This window comes from Adiantum capillus-veneris, chromosome 27 (assembly GCF_014529385.1).
Source record: "Adiantum capillus-veneris isolate H3 chromosome 27, ASM1452938v2, whole genome shotgun sequence".
Classification (NCBI taxonomy): Eukaryota; Viridiplantae; Streptophyta; class Polypodiopsida; order Polypodiales; family Pteridaceae; genus Adiantum; species Adiantum capillus-veneris.
The window spans coordinates 77,241,712-77,258,469 of NC_140957.1; the positions used below are offsets into that span (position 1 = coordinate 77,241,712).

The following is a 16,758-nucleotide window of genomic DNA, read 5'->3' on the forward strand; positions in this document are numbered from 1 at the left end:
GTTAATCAAAAGAAAAGTGAATTTTTCTTACAAGAGATTCAGTATTTAGGTCACATTATCTCTCAAGATGGCATCCAAATGGATCCATCAAAGTTAGAGGTAATAAAAGGATGGCCTAAACCAAGGAATCTTCATGAGCTAAGAAGCTTTATAGGTATGTGTGCATACTATAGATGCTTCATAGAAAAGTTCTCACTAATAGTAGGACCATTACATGACCTAACAAAGAAAAACGTTAGGTACACATTGTCTGCCAAGGAGAACAATGCTTTTGAAAAACTTATCTCTCAACCTGCACTTACACTACCGGATCTCTCAAAGCCATTTGAGGTCCAATGTGATGCTTGTGATGATTGCCTTGGAGATGTTTTGCTCCAAGAAGGGCACGCCATAGGCTATGAAAGTCGAAAGCTCGACCCTGTTGAGCAAGCTCTAGGAATATATGAAAAGGAACTCCTCGCAGTTCTACATGTCTTAGACTCATGGAAGCACTATTTATTGGGGACTCCTTTCATTCTGCGAACAGATCACCAAAGTCTTAAGTACTTCATGGCGCAGACCAAGCTCTTCGACAAACAAATGACATGGGCAAATTTCCTTTTGCAATTTCATTTTCATATTGCTCACCTTGCTGGCAAGCATAATCAAGTGGCTGATGCACTCTCAAGACGGTTGAGAGTGAATGCGGTTTCCATAGCAACTCACAATGATCTATCTTCTATGATAGATGAGTATGCTATTAATCTCGATTTTAGAGATGTGATTTCAGCCCTTGCACTAGGGGAAGAAAGAGGAACCATTTACTTTACAAGATGGTTATCTTCTCTATGGAAATAGACTATGTGTTACTAGCTCACTACGTCAGAAAGTAATGAATGAATCTCATGCTCCTCCGTATGCAGGGCATAGAGGGATTCATTCTACCCTAAAGGGGATTGAAACATATTTATATTGGCTTACCATGAAAGCAAACATACAAGAGTATGTTTCTAAAAGTGTGGTATGCCAAAAGACGAAGTTTGATAGAGGGAAGCAACCTGGATTTCTTCAAACTTTTCCAATCCCTAATTCACCATGGGAGAGCATATCCATGGATTTTATCTTTGGATTGCCTAAGTCTATCCATGGGAATAAGGGAATATGGACAATAGTAGACAGGTTCAGTAAACAAGCTCATTTTATACCTGTCAAAAAGACTATCAAAGCCCATCAAATGGCAACCCTCTTCATTTCACAAATCTTCAAGTACCATGGCTTGCCAATGTCCATAGTGTCGGATAGAGATCCTAGAATGACCAGTAATTTCTGGAAGGGTCTCTGTGAGAATTTAAGAAGAAGGCTAAATTTCTCTTCGGCCTATCACCCGCAAACGGATGGCCAAAGTGAAATAGCTAACCTAATAATTCTCGATCTACTAAAAGCCTATGTAACGGAAGTAGATCAAAGATCCCAATGGGAGAAGTACTTACCTTTAGTGGAGTATGCCTACAATAACACTGTACATACTTCCACGGGAAAAGCATCTTTTGAGCTAATTGAGGGAAGATCAAAAAGTCCCTTGCTACTTAAGGTACATGGGAAGATCTTCGCTGTGGATGAGTATAGCCGAGACCTACAAGAATCTTTCCAAAAGATTAAGGATGCTATCTCTATCTCATAGCAAAGGCAAAAGGCTGCTACTGACAAGCACATAAGAGCCCAAGCCTTTAAAGAAAATGATTGGGTCTTACTCAAATTTCCCAAGGCTCGATTAAGGCACACAACGGGCAAGAATCCTACCGGACACCAAAAGTACTATGCTAACTTAGCAAAAAGATAGTATGCTCCCTTCCAGATTCTTAGGCCAATCAACAAGATGGCCTATCAACTCAAGTTTCCCAGCCATTGGCTCATACACGTGCTTTTCATGTGAGCCTATTAAAGCCTTACAAAGGAGAGCCACCTCAAGAACCTACTATTGAAGACCCACCAGAGATCGAGGACCAAGAAGAGGTGTTGCAACCCGAGTCTATTCTCCGACATGAAGACAAGGTACTAAGAGGTGGTAAGACTATCTCACGATATCTTATTAAGTTTAAGAATTATCCTTTTGAAGATGCTAGATGGATGCAAGGCATACAATTAAAGGATAACCTAAACCTTGTCAATGCTTACAATGCTTCCCAAGAATAAGAAAATTTACAAATGTTTAAAATGAACAAAGTTTTTGTCTTATAAGACTCTCTTTTTCTTTATTGTGCACAAAAATGAAGTAGTAGGCATGCTTAGATCAAGTTTGCGGAGACGACGTCTCCCAAACACCAAGTAGAGCTTGTCACTCTACTATGGAATATTGATAGGACTAATGTGCAAACATGCTTGCGGCAGCTTAGGCTCTCAAGCGCCAAATGGACTAGTCATCCATTCTGGAACGATGTCGTAGGGTAACATAGGGATCCTCTACCCGCTAGGAAAAAGGACTAATGAATATGCTTTATCTTCTCTACCCCATAGTAGAGGACGACTATGATTTCAAGAGAGAGTTAATGTCATAATAATTAATATTTAATTCTCCTAAATGATTTTCTCATGTTAAACTGATCATTTAATATGGGAAAGTGCTAGGGGAGAAAAAGCTAGAATATTGGTTAAGTTAGCAGACCGGCCACAGTAGGGATCCAAAGGAGGAAAAATATGGATCCAAAGGGGGGGCCATCTGCAAAAGAGCTATGTGCAACAATGGGCTCCAAAGACCTTAGGGTTCAGCCCATTAAGACTTTCAAAATGCTAAGGTTCCAAAATTCAAAGGTTGTGTCCAAAGGTCAAAAGCCTAGGGAAATTGGATGCTTTGTGTGTGTCCCAAAAGTCTTCAACCATCCCTACATAGGAAGGGGCAAGCCCTAGAAGTAGGAGATGAGAGAGAAACTCACACGCACACACACAAGCTCCTTGTACACAAAGGGAATGAGGGACACATGTCAGCTCCCTAGCCCAGATGCCGACAAGGTGTACTCAATTCCTATTGGATGGCCTTGGAGGTGGACCAATGAGAATTAGGCTAGAGTAAATCTAGTTTAATTAATTTAAAAACACTTAATAAAAGAACCAATAAGAATTAAGCTCTCTAGAATACTATTGTACAGTCTCCCAGGGGGTCCTATGAGCATTCAGCAGCCCAATGGCTTGCCTGATTCCTATTGTCCAAGAGGCAAAGGGGTCTAATGAGAGTTTAGTTGAATTAAGTAATTACCTAAAGCTCTCACAAAAGGGGAAAGGGGGACACATGTCAGAAGACTATCACTTATGCTGCTTAATTTTCATTCGCTAGGGCTGGGGAGATCCAATGAGGTGTGAGGATGAGCAAATAGCAAGAGGGGTTGACCAAGAGAGATAGGGGGCTGATTTTTCAAAGGCATTATTGAGTTACACACACACACACAATCTATGTGTGAAGGAAGAAGACTCTTACTCTCCTTCTCAAGCTTCGATGGAAAGCTTACCACGTACTCCAAGCTTGTGAGAAGGGAGGCCTACACCAACTACTCTTGGCTTTGTGATGCAAATCCAACCCAGAGCCAAGCTTCAATGCATGCTCATCTCCTCTACCATGATAATTACTAAGCTAAGCTATGCTAATATGAGTGATTATGTGAGGAGATGTACATCTTTCTCGTAAGAATACTCCTTCTTCCTCTCAATCTACTCTCATACCCCGCTAGCTCTCACCATCTTCGAAGGTGTGTGAGGTCTTGGGTCTGAGACCGTGAGGAAATTGATGTTGTGTTTAATAAGTGTTGTGCTTAGTGCATGAAGTTTCCATCTTCATAGCACTAGCTAGTATTGAAGGAACACAAAGGATTGTATTGTAAAATGTCTCTCTTGATGGGAGAAACCATAATACAAATCCTTTTGGAGGGGGGACCGGCTCCATACAAATCCGGCCCTCAACTGTTGTCAATTGCTTAATTTCTCTCTCTTTTGAAGTAGTGTTCATGCTATCTAACTAGGTGTTATACTTTTTGTTGCTCTTTCCACCCAAGCACTCATGTTATTCTCATTAGGAATCTAATCTAATAAAATGCTCACTATGTTCATGCTATTGTCCGCTACACACAAGTTACTAGACCATTAAATGTTAGTGCAAGCAACAAGGGAGACATGTTGTTTGAAGGGTGGTCTAGTTTGAAGAAGGTCGGCTAAGTATGTGCGTGTATGTGTGTATCTTCATGAGCAACGAGGGAGAGAGATCGAATGCTGCAGAGTTTGCCGAAGCTTGAGACGGGGATGGAACTTGTGGTGTGAGATCTTGTGCTCGTCCTCTTGAGCCTCAGTGTCAGTCACCAGCTCATGCTTGGGGTCAGAGTCTCTTTCTGACTCCTCAGGAATAGGGTCAACACGGTAGGATGGTTTCTGGCCATGACTGGTTTTGGGTGCCATTACTGCAGCTGAAAAACTTCAAACTGGGAGATGATTTTTCTAGTCAGCGAGCAACAACTCTAGCCACCGTGATCGCCAAAATGTAATTGGAGCTGATCTCTTTAGATAGTTGACTCCAGTGTTAGAAGTTTACAGCTATGGGTGATGTGTTAGTTCAAGCAGTAGACTGGAAAAGGAAATAGAAACTGAACTGGAATACATCTACTGGAATGAGAAATAGACTGAAGTACTAAGAATGATGTTCATATTCAGATTCAGATTCAGACTCAGAGAGAATGAGTACAAAGTATGTATGACTGGAGTATACTGGACTTCTATATTTAGGATTACAGATGAAAGATTACAGATAAAGATGATGTAGCTCGAGAACTAAGGATTATGACAAAAGCTAAGCAGAAGTACAGCCGACAAATGCCAACCCAATTGCCAACCCGATTACAATGTAATGGGTCCTATTTATATGCCTTGGGAATTACTGTGGTAACTACCGTGGTAATTACTAACTGATCCACTGTTTGTCTCACAAGAGCCGATTCCCACCCAGTGAGACTGTCTCAGCCATCTACACAGTGGTTCTTTTGCGAATTGGAGATGGCATGCACAATATGCCCGCTTCGAATATGTGGGCATCACTGGTGGAGAGAGCGGGTTGTTAGAAAGCAATACCAAGCAACTGAGAGAGAGAGAGAGAGAGAGAGAGAGAGAGAGAGAGAGAGAGAGAGAGAGAGAGAGAGAGAGAGAGAGAGAGAGAGAGAGATGTTGAACCGTTGTTGTAGAGAGAGATGTACGTGTGTGGTTGTGCTTCTATGGCTCCAAGCTTGCATGGCAACTCTGGTTGGTGAGAAAGAGTTGATGGAGTGTGTACAAATGATGAGAGAGAAAGCAACAAACAAAGTGACTCATGGGTTGTTGGTAACAGGGGGTGGATATTATTTCTATATCGGATGGTGGCATGAGCGAGAGATAGGGAGTCAGGGACTAAACACCATATTAGTGAATTTGGGACTTCTTGGATTCCCACTTTAAAACTGAGCTTAAGATTTGACGACATGGCCAAGTCTTAGCCAAAGTTTTGAGACCATGGATCGGAAGAGATTTTCAAGTACTACCTTGTGGAAGTATTTGGCCCTTAGAAATAGTTTGAGATTTGTCCATATGGCCAAATCTTCAAGACATTGGTGATTTCCAAATTTTCTCTAAAGTCTCAAACTCTTTAATATGGTGTTACTAGATGTAAAAGTGTGGCCGCAAGTTGACCAAAGGAGAGAGAACTAGGTCACTAGACGACGCTAATCTGATCATGCACAATGAAGAGAGAGAGAGAGAGAGAGAGAGAGAGAGAGAGAGAGAGAGAGAGAGAGAGAGAGAGAGAGAGAGAGAGAGAGAGAGAGAGAGAGTTCACTCGTTGTTTAAACTGCGAATAATGGGTCTGCGCATATATCTGAGAAAAAATAACTTCTCTCTTTGTGGCATGTTAGCACACACCAATGAATCTCCTTTTCGGACTAGTCTTTTTGGAATTATCTTTGCCTTTTCTTCGAAACTACTACAGATATCGAATGTTTCTATTTTCCTATGGGCTAAATTAGGCATCGAAAAGACTTTGGAATCCCTTGGGGTTGTATCCCTTAGTTGAATTATCCCGATTCTTTCTCTATACTCGAATCTCAGCCCAATTCATGGGATTGTTTACCTTCTCCTTCTACTTCTCGTTCTTCGTAAAACTCTGGCTACTTCTACTTCTTCTCCTTATTCCCTCGTGCAAAATTCCCTGGTGGTTTATATATCCATTGATTCTAAACTTATCATCAACCAAGCTTAGAATTCTTAAACACTAGCCCTCACTAGGTCATATTGGCTCATCTCCAAGCTACAAAAGGAGTGGGATAAGGTCTGAAAGTGGTTCGCACTCTATTTTATTCATTTGCTTACGAGATTCCTCCTACTTGCCTCTCAAAGCCTACCTTAGGATTCCTACCTCTTAAAAGGAAGAGTCGAGGATATTTCGAACCCGAAACCATAAGGACTGCAAGATTACGAATTACTACCTTAGGATTCCTACCTTTTAAAAGGGAGAGTCGAGGATTCGAACCCGGAACCAGAAGGACTGCAAGATTACAAATGCTTACATAACCAATCGAGCATCCCTGCGAGGCTGACGACGATGGAAATTCTGACGACAATGGTTCTTACCAGGTTTATGGAAAATTTGAAATTCAAATTCCATAAGGAACATCATCCACCGTATTAGGCTGCCTTGAATAATGACTTTATTAATCAAGAATAATAGGGCCTGATGATCCACATAGAAATGAAACAATTTTTCTAGCAAATAATGCATGAATTTCGTAGTACTGAAAACCATCCCTAGAGCCTCTCGTTCATTGGTTGTATAACCTTGTTCAACCTGGCTGAATCTAGGACAGGTAAAGTAGACAAGATAGTCAGTCCTTCCATCTCGCTGGGCTAGTGTCACCCCCATCGCCAGCCCCGAAGCATCCACATGTACATGGAAGATAACATCCCAATTTGGTTGTCGAAGGACTGGTAATGGCACTTTTTAAGCTCTGGAAACTTTCCTCACACTTAGCAGTCCAATTGAACTTGCTGGTTTTCTTTGTGAGCTCATACAATGGTAAAGCCTGGGAGGCAAATTTATGCACAAATCTTCTGTAAAAGTTAATATACCCAAAGAAAGAACTTAACTCAGATGCATTCCTGGGCACCTTGGCCTGTTGAACACACTCGATCTTATTGTTGGCCATTTCTATTCCATTGCAGGATACTACATGTCCCAGTAGCTGGCCTTTCCAAACTAGGAAAACAGATTTGAATGGATTCAGACAAATCCGCTTCTCCTGACAGCGCTTAAAAACCATTTCCAGGAATAGTAAATGTTTTTCCTCGGCTGAATATACAGTGAAATCTTCCATGAATATGGCGAGGAACCGATGAAGAAACTCATTGAATATCTCCATCATACACCGCTGGAAAGTGGTTGGTGCATTGCATAGGCCAAATGGCATTACCAGATACATAAATGCTCCCCACTCTGTAATGAAAGTGGTCTTCCCCCGATCCTCAGGAGCAATTTGTAACTGGTTGTAGCCACTGTATCCATCCATAGAACTGTACATCTCGTACCCTGGAATCTCATCAAGCAACATATTTGAAGGGAAATGGAAATGGATCCTTGATGGTTGAGCGTTGAGTTTCCTATAATCCACACACTCTCAACTTCCCATTCTTCTTGGGAACAACTACAATAGGAAACAACCAATCGCTACTGGCTACTTCAGTGATGAACCCAGCTTTGAGAAGGTTGTCAATCTCTTCCTTGACCTTCTTAGCATAATTGGGATTCATTCGGTACCGCTGCAGTCTCACTGGCCTGACATCTGGCTTCAGTGGTATCCTGTGCTGGCAGACCTCTGGATCCACCCCTTTCAGATCAGTGTGTTCCCAGGCAAGACAGCTTTGTAATGCTGGAACATTCTGTGTGCTTTCTCCTTCATTGTAGGGTTCAGATGTTTGTTAACTTTGATCATTCTAGGGTTGTCTTCAGAGCCTAGATTCCATTCCTGGATCTCTTGGTCATCTGGGAGTAACCAGTTAGGCCCGCCACCTTTTTTATTGGTTGACTCTTCAGCGTAATCCCAAGATGGCCCTTTGAGTTCCAAATCACTGTTCTGATTTACCGTGTCCTCCCCAAAATGTGCTGGCTCATCTGGCGTGCTGGATTCAATTGATTTTTTCGGCCTTCCAGTCAACTAAACGAACGTTCTCTTGAATTGAGTTCAGTAAACTGGTCTAGAAACTGCTTCTTCTGTTTGTCAGCCTGCTCCTTGTTCACTAGAAGTGCATTAAGATCAATTTTTGCTAAGGGAAAAGTATTTAGAGCTGCTAACATCCTTTCAATCTTCTTGATCTTATACTTCTGGTATAGTTCTTTAGGTCTCAGCTCCTTTCTCCAGATTCTAGTGTTGTTAGTCTGAATCTGGATTCTGCCACACTAGCCCCTTGTAGAGTAAAAGTTTGATTAGCATAGTCGTGAACAACCTGTGCCGTTCGCAACCATGGGCGCCCTAGTAGCATTCCATATGCTCCTTGCACATCGAGCACTAGAAAACTGGCCTTGAACTTCTCCTTGCCCACTGGTATCGGCATATTCTCGATCATACCAGTAGCTTGCACTACTCGATGATCTGCCATCCGCACTTTGAAAGGTGTTGGCTTCAGGTTGGTGATGCCCATCCTCTGCTGAAGATGTACTCCCATGATGTTTACTCCTGCTCCTCCATCCAGAATGACACTGGAATGTGGTTCCCATTGTTTCCGAACTTTGTAATCTACTTGAATTAGCGGCACTTCATCATCTGTGACAACCGTCAAGTCAACTGTCCTGGCCTCTGCCTCAGCCTTCCTTCGCTGTCTGATGAATTTCGTTGCTTTAGGCAAAGTTCTTTTAATGTCTTCCAACTCCACAGTGAGCTGGATTCTGTCACAGATTTTGACATGAATTTCCTCTTTCTCATGGTCAGAGTTGTTGTCGGAGCTTGAAGAACTGGTAATATCTTCACAATGCCATTCCTTCATTTTAGTGCTTTGAGCTCCTCTATCAGCTCCCAACTCTTCAATCAACCCTTATACTGCACCCAACATGGTCTCAACCATGCCGGGCTTTGACTGATTTGTCTCAGAAGATTGGGCTGGTATCTTTTGAATGACCCGTGCTTCAGAACTCTCTAGCTTCTCTGGCAGCTTCTTAGCTAAATCCTCTGTGATTTTCGTCGCTAGTTCTCTCTGCTCCTGCCATTCATCAACCACCTTTTCTTTACCTTGGCCTTCCATACCTCTCTCTGTTGAGCCCATTTGCTGCTTTCAGTAGTGACTAGTTTTTCTGGAATCTCTGGGATTTCCTCAATCACTACTCCTTTGCTTCGTGTAACTACTCGTACTGGAACTGGCTCTAGTACCTTCGCCTCAGTAGCCGCAGTCCCAGGTGTTTCTGGAAATTGAGCCGCGAAATGCCTATACTTTCCACAAGTATAGCAATTCAGACTTCGGCTCTGGAATTACCACGCCCTCGGCCCCGACCAGTACCTTCTTGGTATCTGTCGCGCCCTGGACCAGCACCACCGGTACCAAGTTTCTCCTCCTGAGAAGCGTTGGTAGTTTCCACTCTTACTGGTTCGGTATTCGTAAATGCCACCACTAGCAAGTCTTTGCCCTTTTTGAAATGATGAATCCTAATGCCACAGTTATTCCATAAATGGCCATAGGCTTTACAATAAGTACACTGTGGGCACTCATTGGAAACACGGTCCTTAGATTTACAGTTTGAACACCAAGTCTCCATTCTTCTCACCGGTTATCTGGTCTGGCTAATCTCAACAATTTGTCCAGCCATCTCTTCAATATTCCTAGCCCAAGACCCCTTTTTAGGCTTATCCTTGGTCTTCTCATCGGAGATACTCTCAGAATTACTGGAAACTCCACTTGAATCAGAGTCATCAGTAGAAGGACTGCTACTATTGGACCTCCTCTTCCTATGACCCTTTTCCTTCTTAGCTTGTTGTTCCAACTTCAGGGCTCGCTGCACCAAATCATTGAATTTCTTCGTCGGTGCTGGCACCTCTTGCTCCCTAAGCTTCTTGTTGTGAAAGCCATTCAAGAACCATGCTCGCAGTTCCTTTTTTGATGGTGGTTCCTGCAGCTGCCTTGTCAACTCCTTGATTTTCTCAACATAGCTTCGGACTAACAATTTCCTCTGCTTAATCTTATCCAGTTCACAAAGAATATCCTCATCTCCTCTGTTGTCAGAATATTCCAGTCTGAAGGCTTTAAGTAGTTTATTATAGGATCTGAGCTGGCAAGCCGGGTAATGGTAGTACCATTTCCTCGATGCCTCCTTCAGCGTTTGCGGAAAGTATTCACCCCAATCATCCTCATCAATATTTTTCAGCTCTGCATACTGCTCAAAGGCTTGGATGTGAACATCCGGATCATCCTTCTTGCCCCCTTTGAACACGGGAAAAGAGATTTTCAACAAGGATGTGTAATCATGTCAATCACCGCTGGTCCTTTCTCTTCTCATCTTAGAGTCTGGACGCCTATTTGGAGTTTTCTTACAATTTTCTGTATCTACATCCCAATTAATATCTGCCTCTATCTCAGTTTCTATGTCCTCCCTTGCCTCTCTACTGGAAGTATGGCGACTTCGTTTACTGCCTTTGGCGCCCTCGTCCCCCTGCCTGGACCGAGAACTTTTAGCCTTGCGTGCTTCTCTTTCTGCCCTTCTACGTCTGGACTGACTAGAATGCTGTGAGTCCTGCGCCTCATCAGCCTGATTGTGCTCCTCCCGAGCCTCAGTGTCAGTCACTAGCTCATGCTTGGGGTCAGAGTCTCTTTCTGACTCCTAGGAATAGGGTCAACACGGTAGGATGGTTTCTGGCCACGACTGGTTTTGGGTGCCATTACTGCAGCTGAAAAACTTCAAACTGGGAGATGATTTTTCTAGTCAACGAGCAACAGCTCTAGCCACCGTGATCGCCACAATGGAATTGGAGCTGATCTCTTTAGATAGCTGATTCCAATGTTAGAAGTTTACAGCTATGGGTGATGTGTTAGTTCAAGCAGTAGACTGGAAAAGGAAATAGAAACTGAACTGGAATACATCTAATGGAATGAGAAACAGACTGAAGTACTGAGAATGATGTTCATATTCAGATTCAGATTCAGACTCAGAGAGAATGAGTACAAAGTATGTATGACTGGAGTATACTGGACTTCTGTATTTAGGATTACAGATGAAAGATTACAGATAAAGATGATGTAGCTCAAGAACAACTCGAGAACTAAGGATTATGACAAAAGCTAAGCAGAAGTACAGCCGACAAATGCCAACCCAATTGCCAACCCGATTACAATGTAATGGGTCCTATTTATATGCCTTGGGAATTACTGTGGTAACTACCGTGGTAATTACTAACTGATCCACTGTTTGTCTCACAAGAGCCGATTCCCACCCAGTGAGACTGTCTCAGCCATCTACACAGTGGTTCTTTTGCGAATTGGAGACGGCATGCACAATATGCCCCTTCGAATATGTGGGCATCACTGGTGGAGCGAGCGGTTTGTTAGAAAGAAATACCAAGCAACTGAGAGAGAGAGAGAGAGAGAGAGAGAGAGAGAGAGAGAGAGAGAGAGAGAGAGAGAGAGAGAGAGAGATGTTGAACCGTTGTTGTAGAGAGAGATGTACGTGTGTGGTTGTGCTTCTATGGCTCCAAGCTTGCATGGCAACTCTGGTTGGTGAGAAAGAGTTGATGGAGTGTGTACAAATGATGAGAGAGAAAGCAACAAACAATGTGACTCATGGGTTGTTGGTAATAGGGGGTGGATATTATTTCTATATCGGATGGTGGCATGAGCGAGAGATAGGGAGTCAGGGACTAAACACCATATTAGTGAATTTGGGACTTCTTGGATTCCCACTTTCAAACAAAGCTTAAGATTTGACGACATGGCCAAATCTTAGCCAAAGTTTTGAGAGCATGGATCGGAAGAGATTTTCAAGTACTACCTTGTGGAAGTATTTGGCCCTTAGAAATAGTTTGAGATCTGTCCATATGGCCAAATCTTCAAGACATTGGTGATTTCCAAATTTTCTCTAAAGTCTCAAACTCTTTAATGTGGTGTTACTAGATGTGTAAGTGTGGCCGCAAGTTGACCAAAGGAGAGAGAACTAGGTCACTAGACGACGCTAATCTGATCATGCACAATGAAAGAGAGAGAGAGAGAGAGAGAGAGAGAGAGAGAGAGAGAGAGAGAGAGAGAGAGAGAGAGAGAGAGAGAGAGAGTTCACTCGTTGTTTCAACTGCGAGTAATGGGTCCGCGCATGTATCCGAGGAAAAATAACTTCTCTCTCCTGTGGTGTGTTACCACACACCAATCAAAATCCTTTCCAGACTAATCTTTCTGGAATTATCTTTGCTCTTTCTTCGAAACTGCTACAGATATCGAATGTTTCTATTTTCCTATGGGCTAAATTAGGCATCGAAAAGTCTTTGGAATCTCTTGGGGTTGTATCCCTTAATTCAATTATCCCGATTCTTTCTCTATACTCGAATGTTCAGCTCAATTCATGGGAAAAATCCCTGAGTCTCTTGGGATTGTTTACCTTCTCCTTCTACTTCTTGTTCTTCGTAAACTCCAGCTACTTGTACTTCTTCTCCTTATTCCCTCGTGCAAAATTCCCTGGTGGTTTATATATCCATTGATTCTAAACTTATCATCAACCAAGCTTAGAAAATTCTTAAACACTAGCCCTCACTAGGTCATACTGGCTCATCTCCAAGCTACAAAAGGAGTGGGATAAGGCCTCACAGTGGTTCGCGCTCTATTTTATTCATTTGCGTACGAGATTCCTCCTACTTGCCTCTCAAAGCCTACCTTAGGATTCCTACCTCTTAAAAGGAAGAGTAGAGGATATTTCGAACCCGGAACCATAAGGACTGCAAGATTACGAATTACTACCTTAGGATTCCTACCTTTTAAAAGGGAGAGTCGAGGATTCGAACCCGGAACCAGAAGGACTGCAAGATTACAAATGCTTACGTAACCAATCGAGCATCCCTGCGAGGCTGACGACGATGGAAATTCGTTCAATAATGAAAAGATGAACATCCACTACCTGCTCGCACGGAGCAGGGCAGATGACTGCCACAGAGCAGGGCTTCCCCTGCTCCTCCCTGCTACATCTGGATTTTGTGCGTGCTCTCACAAGCTCCATATGCTCGCTCGTCGGCAACTCTACGCTACTCGCATCTCTATCGCTCGAGCGGCCTTAATGTTGCTCGCTCCTGGATGTACTCACGCCCGTCAGTATCGTAGAGGATTCTTGCTTATTTTATTTTTCATAATGGGTGCCACATACTGGTTCATCTCCCAATTTATCAATTGGAATCTCACTATATTCCATCTCAAGCTCTGTGGGTTGCCGAGTCCAAGAGCCAAAAGAAACACTTGTCAGCGAGAATTGAACCCGACACACCGCAATCAGGAAGCATCCTTTGTGTTGAACCATCCCACCAGCACCAGGTGCTTGTGACATTGCTTGCCCCTTTGTTATAAAACAAGCAAGCCCCCGGTCCTCTGCCCGCCCCCGTGTCCTCCCTAGCCCAGTCGTCGTTGTCCAGCACACATAGCTCTTCCACTCGCATCACATTCTCCTACTCTGTCTGCTTGCTACAAGCCACATTCTTCGCTGTCCTGCCGGCGAGTCACAACCTCCTTCCCTGCTAAAGTGAAGAAAATGAAAGCATCTCTTAAGATTCCAATCTTTAACGAATTATTTGAAATCCTGCTTGAATTTTTAGGAGAGGAGCTCATGTGATGTCACGACTCCACCCCTTGCCCCCGTCCTTTATAAAGCCTGTCGAAGCGTGCCTGTGCTGTAAAAGCTCTCCTCTCATCCCGTCTCGACACACGGCCAGCCTGCTATCTAAGAATTTCTTCACCTGCTGCATTTTACATGGCTCCACCTGCTGTTAAGTCGGTTCCTTTGGGGTCGCAGGGCCTCCACGTTTCCGCTCAGGGCCTGGGATGTATGGGCATGTCCTCCTCCTTATATGGTCTCCCCAAGCTGCCGCCGACATGATCGCGCTCATTCACCTTCCTCGACATCACCTTCCTCGACACCTCTGATGTCTATGGCCCCTTCACCAACGAGCTCCTCCTGCAAGGTATTCATTCTGTATTGTTTTCTCATGATTTAAGGTGGCATGTTGTATTCTGATTGAGCCAGTGTTTGTATGCATTTGTTGATGAGCCCACAATCGCAATGTATTGAAACCTACAAACATTTGGTTCTTAATGTATGTATACAGGCTCTCAAGGGCATAAGACATAAAGTCCAGCTTGCCACAAAGTTTGGCGCCACGTTTGATATGGATACTGGCACATTTGGCGTCAATGGAGATCCTGGATACGTGCGTGCAGCTTGCGAAGCTAGCCTTAGGAGGCTTAATGTGGATTACATTGACTTGTACTACCAACATCGTATTGACACCAACGTTCCGATTGAAGTTACGGTGAGGTTACCTCCATAGAAGCAGATGCGAACATTGAAATCACACCAGCATGTAAAATGCAGCAATACACGTATTTTTCAGGCACTTGTTGTTCGGCATGAGTTTTTATTGCTCTGCTCCACAGGTGGGGGAAATGAAGAAGCTAGTGGAGGAAGGAAAGGTGAAGTATCTGGGGCTATCCGAGGCTTCAGCATCAACCATACAGCGGGCTCATGCAATTCACCCCATTAGTGCCGTCCAACTGGAGTGGTCTTTGTGGTCGCGTGATGTGGAGAAAGACATCATACCCACCTGCAGGTGATCCTTGTTTCTTTTCATCTACTCTTCACGCTTTATGTGTGTGATGCATGCTGTGTTGACCGTGGTTGACAGAAAGAATAAAACTGTCACTTCACACAGCTCCTTTTCTCACATTAATTGCAGGGAACTCGGGATTGGAATAGTTGTGTATAGCCCGCTTGGTGAGGGTTCTTTTCAGCTGGTGCAAAAATCCTAGAAAACGCAACAGAAACAGATTTCCGCAAGGTTACCTCCATACAAGCTAAGCTGCCATGTTTTAATCATGGAACATTTAACTTCAAACAGATGCGAACATTGAAATCACACCAGCATGTAAAATGCAGCAATACACGTATTTTTTCAGGCACTTGTGGAGGAAAGGAAAGGTGAAGTATCTGGGGCTATCTGTGCCCGCTTGGTCCAGGGTTCTTTTTTCAGCTGGTGCAAAAACCATAGAAAACGCAAGAGAAACAGATTTCCGCAAGGTATGTTGTGCTGTTTCGATAAGCTTGCAGAATCATTTATAAGCTGAATAGTCTGTGTGCAATCTATACTTAAAACTCATCGCAATTCCTTCCTTTTATCATTGGCCTGTGTGCATGTACTTGAAAGTGTAGATTGCGCAGCCAAGGATGCAGGGAGTAAATCTTGAAAAAAATCAGATCTTGTTTGAAGCATTACAAGAGTTGGCTGCAAGAAAAGGGTGCACGCCAGGACAGCTCGCACTTGCTTGGGTTCAGCACCAAGGGGATGATGTCGTACCCATTCCCGGCACAACTCGCGTCAAGAATTTCGAGGAAAATGTGGGTGCCCTTGATGTGAAGTTGAGCAAAGCAGAGGTGGAGGAATTGTGGCTTTGTTTCATGAGGGCGCTATTGCCGGAGAGCGTTATGAGGATGCACATCTGTTGATGTCTCACCAGAATTCCGATACTCCTCCCTTGTCTGCATGGACAGTCTCCTTGATTTTGCGTTTTCATCTCTCTATGCTGCAAGCTGATGCGACTATGAAGCATCCAAGTTCCAGTAACTAGAAGCTTGTTGAAGGCAAACTACCAGGCATGCCATCACAACAATTCCTCACTACTCTGCCTCTCAACCCAACCAAACGACTATGCACTTCCAATGAGATAAGGAATCACCTCATAGACTTCTTGTCCGTATTATCACCATCCAAATTAGCATCTATGTATCCCTATAGCTCCAATACTACATACCTTGCATAAAACATGCACATAATGAAGTTTACCTCTAATTTTGGGATCAAGAGGTAACCTACCAAGACCAGAAATCAAAACTGCATAAACCTTCAAATACAGACTAGTAGTTTTCTACATGAAGGCTTTCCAACATTGCAGAATACAGAGTATAGTTTTTTTTTTTCTTCATAGTGCAACTCGACAGCATCATTCCAATTGTGGTATGTTGATCGTAACAATCATGGAAGTTGCCATATCTCTACAATTGTACCGTATGACTGTACGACACAACATACCCAACAGTATGACATGGCATAGCTACCCGGAATGGGAAATCGGAATGGCAACATGCATGAAATATCATCCCCTTTTATGGATACTCATGTCTGAAACACGAAACACGGATTTGGAATGGAGATTGAACAAGGAACGTAGACCTAAAAATGGCCATTCCTTTGACTATGTGGTCAACATGGTTCTTGGGAGTTATTTGAAAGACACGTCCTACAAATCTGAATCATACGATATGAATGGTAGTACACAATAAAGAAACCATACCAAACTTTATTACACGATAGCATGATGACAACCCTTGTTACGATGCTCCCACTATCTTGTTCCTTTACTTGGTGGGTTTCTTTTTTTTTTTTGTTTAAGTACTGACAAGTCAGCTATTTTTATTCCACCAACGCCATGCATTAGGCCGGGCACTTGGGACCATCCTTTGCCTTGGGACCATCCTTTGCCTTAAATACGGCCAATGGCGCTTAGTGG

The 16,758-nt window shown here is 43.3% G+C and overlaps 1 pseudogene; it reads left to right on the plus strand.

Annotated features, from left to right (window-relative positions):
- Positions 1–13,909: 13,909 nt before the first annotated feature.
- LOC147422229 (putative aldo-keto reductase 2) lies at positions 13,910–15,819 on the plus strand (annotated as a pseudogene).
- Positions 15,820–16,758: the final 939 nt, after the last annotated feature.